We start from the raw sequence: 7706 nt of genomic DNA, 5'->3' as shown, positions 1-7706 counted from the left end.
AGGGTGCAGAAAACTCTCTCTCCCAATTGATTTAATTAAAAGTAAGAATCCTCAGCAACTCATCAGGTCAGATCCAGCTAAGGAAGTTTACCTGAGTATAGATCAGTGGTGTTCAATCTTTTGTCCCTGCTGGCCAGATGAGTGGCACAGGACCAGTCCCCAGGGTTAATCCCTGTGTGCCTGGACCTTGTCTTGTGCTGCCTTGACTCTGCATGCTCAGGCTAGTGCTCAGGGCCATGCTATCCACCTGCAGAGCTCGCCATGAGTCCAGAAATTTGGCAGCTGGGGAGTGGCAATTAATGCTGCCAGCACTCCCTGCTGCCAAGTCTGACCAATGGGAAGCTCTACAGGGCCAGATGATGTGGCTCTGCAGGCTGGAGGTTGAGTGCTACTGATATAGACTAAATTCAAAGCTGGGTAATAGCTTCAACAGGAGGCACACTGAAATTAGAATCCCAAGTCCATTGCAAACATTTTAGCAACACTTTCTCTGAGAGTGCTGAAAACTTCAGGAAGACAGAGAGCATGCTATCTCCTAAAATTCCTTGTATACTTTTTCAGAAGTCAGATGTTGTTCAGTTCTGCTCACACTTCATGTCTCATGTACCCTTTTGGTATTCAGAACAGTTTATCTAAGCTCCATGAGTGTTGCCATCAAAGTAGCTGCGAGTATTTGGTATAATTTTGTATTGCATTAATGTCGGGTATTTCTCAAATTCAAATGAAGATCTTTCAGCGATGCTTAAAATTAAATAAGAAATTAGTCACACTGAATGAAGAAGACAGAATGGGTCAGCAGCACTAGAGGGGAGGGAGAGGGATGTTTCATTTAAACATTGAAATTAATTAAATGAGATAAAACAGTAAGAGGTCACTGAATCAAAACTTGTTTCTAAATGTGTCTTATTTTCCAGAATTTGCCTAGTAACTTTGTGTCAAAAACAGGGGTCTGAATTAATAACTTAGGGACAGCACTTGAACACCTGCAGAGTCTGGTAGTAGGATATGAAATAATAATTTTAAAGGGTTTTAGGCACTTTAGTGATTAAGTCCTACTTAAAATCAATGGAACACAAGAATTTTTATTTTGAAAATTTTAACCAGAAGGTGTTCCTCCTTCCAGCTCATGCTGCATAGCATTTTCAGAATAAAAGTGATCCAAAAACTGAACTTTATTTTGTCTATTTTTGTGCATTTCTGTGTTACCAAAGTGTCTGATCATTTTCCTCGAGGGCAAAGAAGATAAACTTTTCTTCTGCTCAAGCATAACTCTTAGTTGCTTATATTAAAATATTTGGTGTTACCCATCATCTTATACCAAAATGTCCTTATCATAACTGGTAGTGTTAGAGTGATGTTGTAGCCATGATGGTCTAGGAACTATGTGTGTGGCACCCTAATTATGTGTTAGGGAGACAGCTTTTATTGCAGCAAGGGCATAGTTGGGATAAAGTTAGACATTCTTCTTCAGGTCTGAGAAGTAAAAGCCAGCATAGCATAGTAAAAGACAGCTGGAAGAGGGGGGAGAAAAACTGCCAAGGGTAGCAGACAACTTTTAGCAGAAGAAAAGAAGCTGATTACTGGGAGATCAAGGGCCTCCCTTTTGATAGGTTTTGATCTGCTTTATATATGCTTGAATCTATATGCGTTATAGATAACATGTTTTATTTATATACTATTATTCTTCCAGATTGCTTTAAAATTTTTCTTGGGGCCTGTTTATTAGTTGTCTGGTAGCTTCTTTAATCATTTATACTGGTGAAAAGTAAGAACAAAATTATACTATGCTAGAATAGCTTTGAGTACTTTACACTGGAGCTGGGTGATCTGATTGTATTGTACTCCCACCAGTAAATAGTAAATCTTCTGGAAAATTAAAGAAGGATGGATGGAGTGTGAGATTATTCACCAATTTGGTGAAATTCAGCAAATGGAGATGGGGGGGAGGGGAAATAAAGCATTTTGTGTCTATTTTCAAAACAGATGTTTCAGTCTGGAATAGCCATGGATTTGTTCCCAATATTTTGAAAATATGGAAATGTTTCAACTTGTTATCCTAAAACAGCCTTTATATTGTTATTATATATTGCTTTTGATTACCTAAACTTGAATGGGAGGGAGAATAGATGGGAAATCTAAAAAGAAGTGTTTTAATTTTAGGTCAAATGCAATATTTTAGATTGACTGAACCTGGAATTTTTTTCTTTCTTTCTTTCTTTTTTTGGTATTTTTTGTCCAAACAAATTTGTTTTGACTTGAACTGAATTTTTCTTCCCAATTTTTATTCCAATTCAATCACTTTGCTGACAGAAAAAAATCCAGTATGTTTCCAACTGGATCTTGTACGGGTATAAATTGCCCCGTGTTTATTCAGTTACTCTACATGTGATCCCAAAGGGACTTCAAACACTTTATAATTGTAATATAATTGCATGATCTTCAAAGTATTTCCATAACAAAATATCACTTACGAAGGGTTCATATAGTAAAACTCTTTTGATTAATTCACGTGTAACCAAAAGGCTACCAGAAGGTGGTAGCCTTCTTCTGCAATTATGCCTATTTTGAAATGGAACCATCATGAATAAAGATTAAATCAAACTTCTACAATACAGAAGGTGGACGCAACATCCAAGTGAAATCTTTGCTTAATAACTGCCATTGCCTACAAAAACTAAAAGTGCTGGCTCTATAATATTAACAGATCAGTTGATGTTCATATTGCTTGAGATTAACAAGTGTGGATCCTGAGTAAATTTAGGGAAGCAAATCAAAACACTGTGGATTTACACTACTATAACTGAATCAGAATCTACCCCTGGTTGCTAAAATGAAAACAAATGAGCAATTGTATGTTATGTCCTGCAGTCCTTACTTAAATCTTACTCTGGCAAAATGCCCATTAAATTGGATGAGTAAGAACTGAATAAGGACTAAAATTCAGCTTTTTGGCAAGAATTCTGGAGCCGGTTGGGAATTCAGTCAATCCTAGTTAACAAAATCGTGGGAAACCCAGAGGAAATGCATTATAACACCAGAGAATATAATGGCACTCTTTTGGTTGGCTTTTTTTTTTTTGGTATTCCAGAAATGTTCTATTTAGGAAGTCAATTCAATTAAGGAGTTTTAGCTTCCAACAAGAACAGGATCTAAATCCCCCCTCACCCATATAGATTTGAAATAAAACTTCCTTTTGTCATCCTTTTCCATATTCTTCACTAATGCTCAAATAACAAATTGCCAAAAAAACCCAAACCCTGAAGTTTAAAGACAAGACCAATGTATCAAGATCAATTACAGTGCAGTTTGTTGGGAAAAGAGCCTGGAAAAAAAGGCATGCTGGGTTTCAAACTTTTTCAGGGATTTCCAGATCAAATGTGCTCCTTTTCAATACTTTTTAAAGTGACAAACCTATAAACTTTTTCAGAACCTGAAAATCAAACTGTTCCATTTGAGTGCACCATCATTGTTAATAATTATTCTGCATGGGAAGTTGTACCTTCTGTGGCACTTGTCCAGTTTCACTGTGTTCATATTATGCTCTAATTTGCAAAATTGTGCAGGTGCAATTACTGGGGACCCTTTAAGTGTAATTCAGCAAACAATTGATGACATAAAACCCAGATCCCTCTCCATGGGCTGTGTGACTCTGTAATGGTAAAAGCAATACATATATATTTGAGTCACTAAGCAGGCTGAAAATATTGACCTGAGCAAGTTTATTGATTAACGAGAGCCATTGTAGTAAAATTGTGCTTTAAGAGCTATGCTCTGAATGCTATTAACTAAAGTTAAAGCTTTCCTGTCTCTAATGAGCATGTAACTGGGCCATGTGTCCTTCCATAAATCCCAATTTAGATTTCGTAGTGGTGTCAGTGGGAATTTGCACATTGTTGGCATGATATGGGCTGTTTACAGCTAACTAAATGTGTACATGTACTAAGGTCCCATCTACATGTTACGCTTAACTTGTCATTAACCAGTTAAACATGTCTTAAGTTGTCACCCAGCTAAACATTCAATCAGTCAACGGCATGGTAAAAGGAGGAATAAGCCACCTAGTTATTCCACAAAATGCGTAATAACATTGTGGCTTGTTCCTATCACACTATTAATTGAATTATTGGGAAATCTTCCAGGTTTTTTTGTCCCCTACTGCTTTGTCAAAATCAAAGTGTTTGTTTGGTAGAAACATATTTCAGTAAACTTCCAATGAGGGGAATAACTCAAAGAGAATGGAAAATAGGATGAAGTCTCAGCTTTGAAGACTTACCATGTTGTGCAATTACTATTAAAAACGTTGAGCCAGGTTCTCAGTTAAGCTGAATTCGCATTACTCCATTTTTTACTCGGTGAACTACACTGATTTGTGCCAGGTAAGAATCTGGATTAATCATATATACTGCAGTTTCCCGCCTTGTTGCCTTCCCCAGTTCTGGTCAACACAAAGCCAGATTAGACATTTGTGCAGTGTGATTACTTAGAGATATTGCTATGAAAAAGGGAAAGATATTTCCTGAAGTTTAGATTCTTCGTTCTAATCTTGCCTGCTATTTTTGGGAAAGTTAGGTTCTCTTTATTGGGGTGACTGCTGTACCAGAGTCAACCTTAGGGAGCTTGTGGTCTCTCATTTTCACTACTTTATGTATTTATTTCCACAAGAGAATCCTTAGTCAGACAGCATCTGCTGTGACTACTTGCGATAGTTCTTTCATCTGTTTGGGTTCAGTTACTGGATGCAGAACTGATACTGGGTAGCAAGCATCTGGCAGAAATGTCTGTGAAAGGCAATAAGATAAGATATTAAGCAAATCTCCCCAAACTTCCTTTTGGCCAAATGTGCAGGAACTGATTTCACTGCCGCTTGCATCAGTTGTACATCAGTATGACTGTCCCAAAGTCAGCGAAGTTGCTCTTGATTTAAATGTGTGCAACTGAGAGGGGATGTGGGTTCATGACTGCCATTCAGCTTGTGCAAGTAAAAGCAAAATTCATAAACTAGGAAAACCTGCCAACAGGCTTCTCAGCTTAAGTTTAAAACCTTCAGTAATGACATACTTAAATCTTTCTCTGACTACTACAAATCGTACATACAAGCCAAAATTCATATAGCAAAACCATCCTTATTTTGCTCTCCATTTTTGTAGCTGACAGCAGATCACTGACACAGCTTCTGTCCCTCTGGAAACCAGCCCTAGGGGCACAGATATCCTTGATGGAAGGTGGAATGGAGCAGTTTTTTCATGGTTGGGAGACCACAGCCCCTGCAAATGTGACTCCTCTGAAAGACAGTCTTTTAATTTGTATCATTGATGAGTTTTCAGAGGTTTCTGAGCAGGCTTTGGGAGAAACTAGATAAAGAAATTGCAGGACAAAAAGGGAGTGTTCTAGGCATGGGCTTCTGTGAAACTATCTCTCTCTGATACTGCCAAATACACTTCTCTGCAAAGTAACTTTGTAAACACAGCACCATTCTGGAAGCCATAGACCAACTCCCTTTGAATATGCCCAGGCAGGTCTGCTGCTTAATTTAGTGTGACCTTTTTTTTTTTTTTTAAATGCACAAATAACCAAAATCAAAATCTCAGATGTTTTTTTGTTGGTGTTTGGGATTTGGGTCCCCCCTGGTGTTTCTTTACTCTTCTTGGCTCTGCAGAGCTGGTGAAAGCTGAACTCTGCTTTTTCTTGTGTGCCTCAACTAACTAGTTAAAGATTCAATTATAGGCATGATAAATACACATCTACAAATCCAACAACAGCAGGTGGTTATACTTCTGTTGCTGAGCATATGTTTTTGTGCAGAGCTGCTTAGCTTTAGCTGGTTGTGGGGGAGAGGGGTTGTGTTTGGTGTGTTTGTTACTGTTTCAGAGTCTGGGGGTATGTCTATACATTCATCAGTGCACCATAATTACAGTGCATTAAGTTTAGTACCTGTAATAACGTGCCATAATCAACACTACTGTGCACTAGTGCAGATGAATGCTTTCTGTGTGAAGCTTAATGCACATTGCACTAAATCTACTGTGTGTTAGCACATTAGCATGGTTTTTGTCAGCTGCATTAATGCTAAGTAGAATTAATCTAATGTGCATTAAGCGTCTTGTGTAGACACATCCTGGGTTGAGTTAGTTCAGCTCAATGGTAGTTGCTGCTTTTAGTGAAAATCAAGTGTTCTTGTCATTTGGATTAATTTTCCATATTGATGCTTTCCCTGATGATCCAGAGTGCTCTAGGCAGAAATGAAATAGCATTATAATGAATGAAAGCTGATGTTTTCTGATACTAAGCTCTTGTATGTGATCCCCAAGCCATCTATGATAGCACTGCTGTGGCCAGACATTGCCTTTGAACATACCTTTCTATAGCTTCATTTGCTCACATCCTGTTTAGTGGTCCTAGTCACAATGGAGGTGATATCCCATGACCCCAGAACCTTGACCATGGTCCTGGAAGGTTATCCTGCTCTTCACATCAGCTGTAAAAAAGGGTTGGTCAAGTGGTGTATGCAGAATGATGCCTGTAAACCTGAGACCCAAGGGCACCCAAATGATATTGTATTTAATAACATTAAATGAAAGTTGGGCTCTTAACTCCTTTAAGCTCCTTGCCAAGGGGAGGGGAAGATGAAGCAACAGTTAATGCTGCTTTTATTATGTTAGCTTCTTCTGTATATGAAAATGTGGCATGTATAGCGCAGTGCATTAGATCAGGTAGTAGCAACATTTTGCCACCTCAGGCTGCTGCTTGCAACCCAGCTCCTGCTGTGGCCATGTCCCTATACCCCTCAGCAGTCAGCAGATGCTGCAAAGGGAATCAATACACAAAGACACAATGCACTAGGACTCTGGGACCCCCTCCCCCCACCCATTGCAGCAAAGAGACTAAAAAATGAATGTGGCAGGCAATTGGACCCTGCGGACACCTTCTCTGCAGCTGTGGTTGGAGTGTGCTTCTGATCCCCTGAGTTGTCAGGGGTTAAATTGGTCCTGCTGACCGCTGGGCTTGATGGAGCCTAGTCTGTACTCAGCAGGGATCCTGGCTTTCTCTGATTTAAAAAAAAATAAAAAATTGCAAGTTCTCTGATTTATAAACCCCCCAAACCTGTGATTTTAAAATTAAAGGCCCCTCAATCACCCCCACAGCCCTGCTGAAGGGGGCCCCCAGCTTCCACGGCTATGGGGCCAGGGACCCCAGTCCACAGCACCCTGTCCCCCTGGTGGGTGCTGCAGTGAAGCAGAGCATGGAGCCCGGCTCCCACTCCCCTGCCCCCCTCCCCCACTGCCTGCTTGCTGCAGGCTCAGGTGGGGGTGCAGCTGGCTCCTTGCCGCTGCACGCACTCCCATGTGGCAGGGGGACCTGCGGCCCCCAGATCTGTGCCCTGCAGTGCTGGGTCATGCTCACCAGGCTATGGAGGCTCCGGGGGAGGGCAACAGGGCAGGAGCCCAAGCCCACAGTGGGCAGCCCACACTACCCCCACCCTGCACACAGAACTGGGGGGCATAGGTCCCCCCTGCTTCCTGGGAATATGTGCAGCATTGGGGAGTTAACCCCACCCTTCTGCCCCCCAGATGAGCTGCCCACGGCCCCATCCCACTCCTCACTGGGGCCCTGCAGGTGTGCCAAGCCCCACACACCTTTGGGCTGAGCAGCAGCCCCAGTCCTGCCCAACTCCTTCCCTATGGGGGCCTTAATTCCCCCCCCCCCCA

This window comes from Alligator sinensis, unplaced genomic scaffold, assembly GCF_000455745.1.
Source record: "Alligator sinensis unplaced genomic scaffold, ASM45574v1 scaffold173_1, whole genome shotgun sequence".
NCBI classification, from domain to species: domain Eukaryota; kingdom Metazoa; phylum Chordata; order Crocodylia; family Alligatoridae; genus Alligator; species Alligator sinensis.
The sequence above is the reverse complement of the archived record's forward strand: the minus strand, read 5'-3'. Positions refer to the sequence as shown.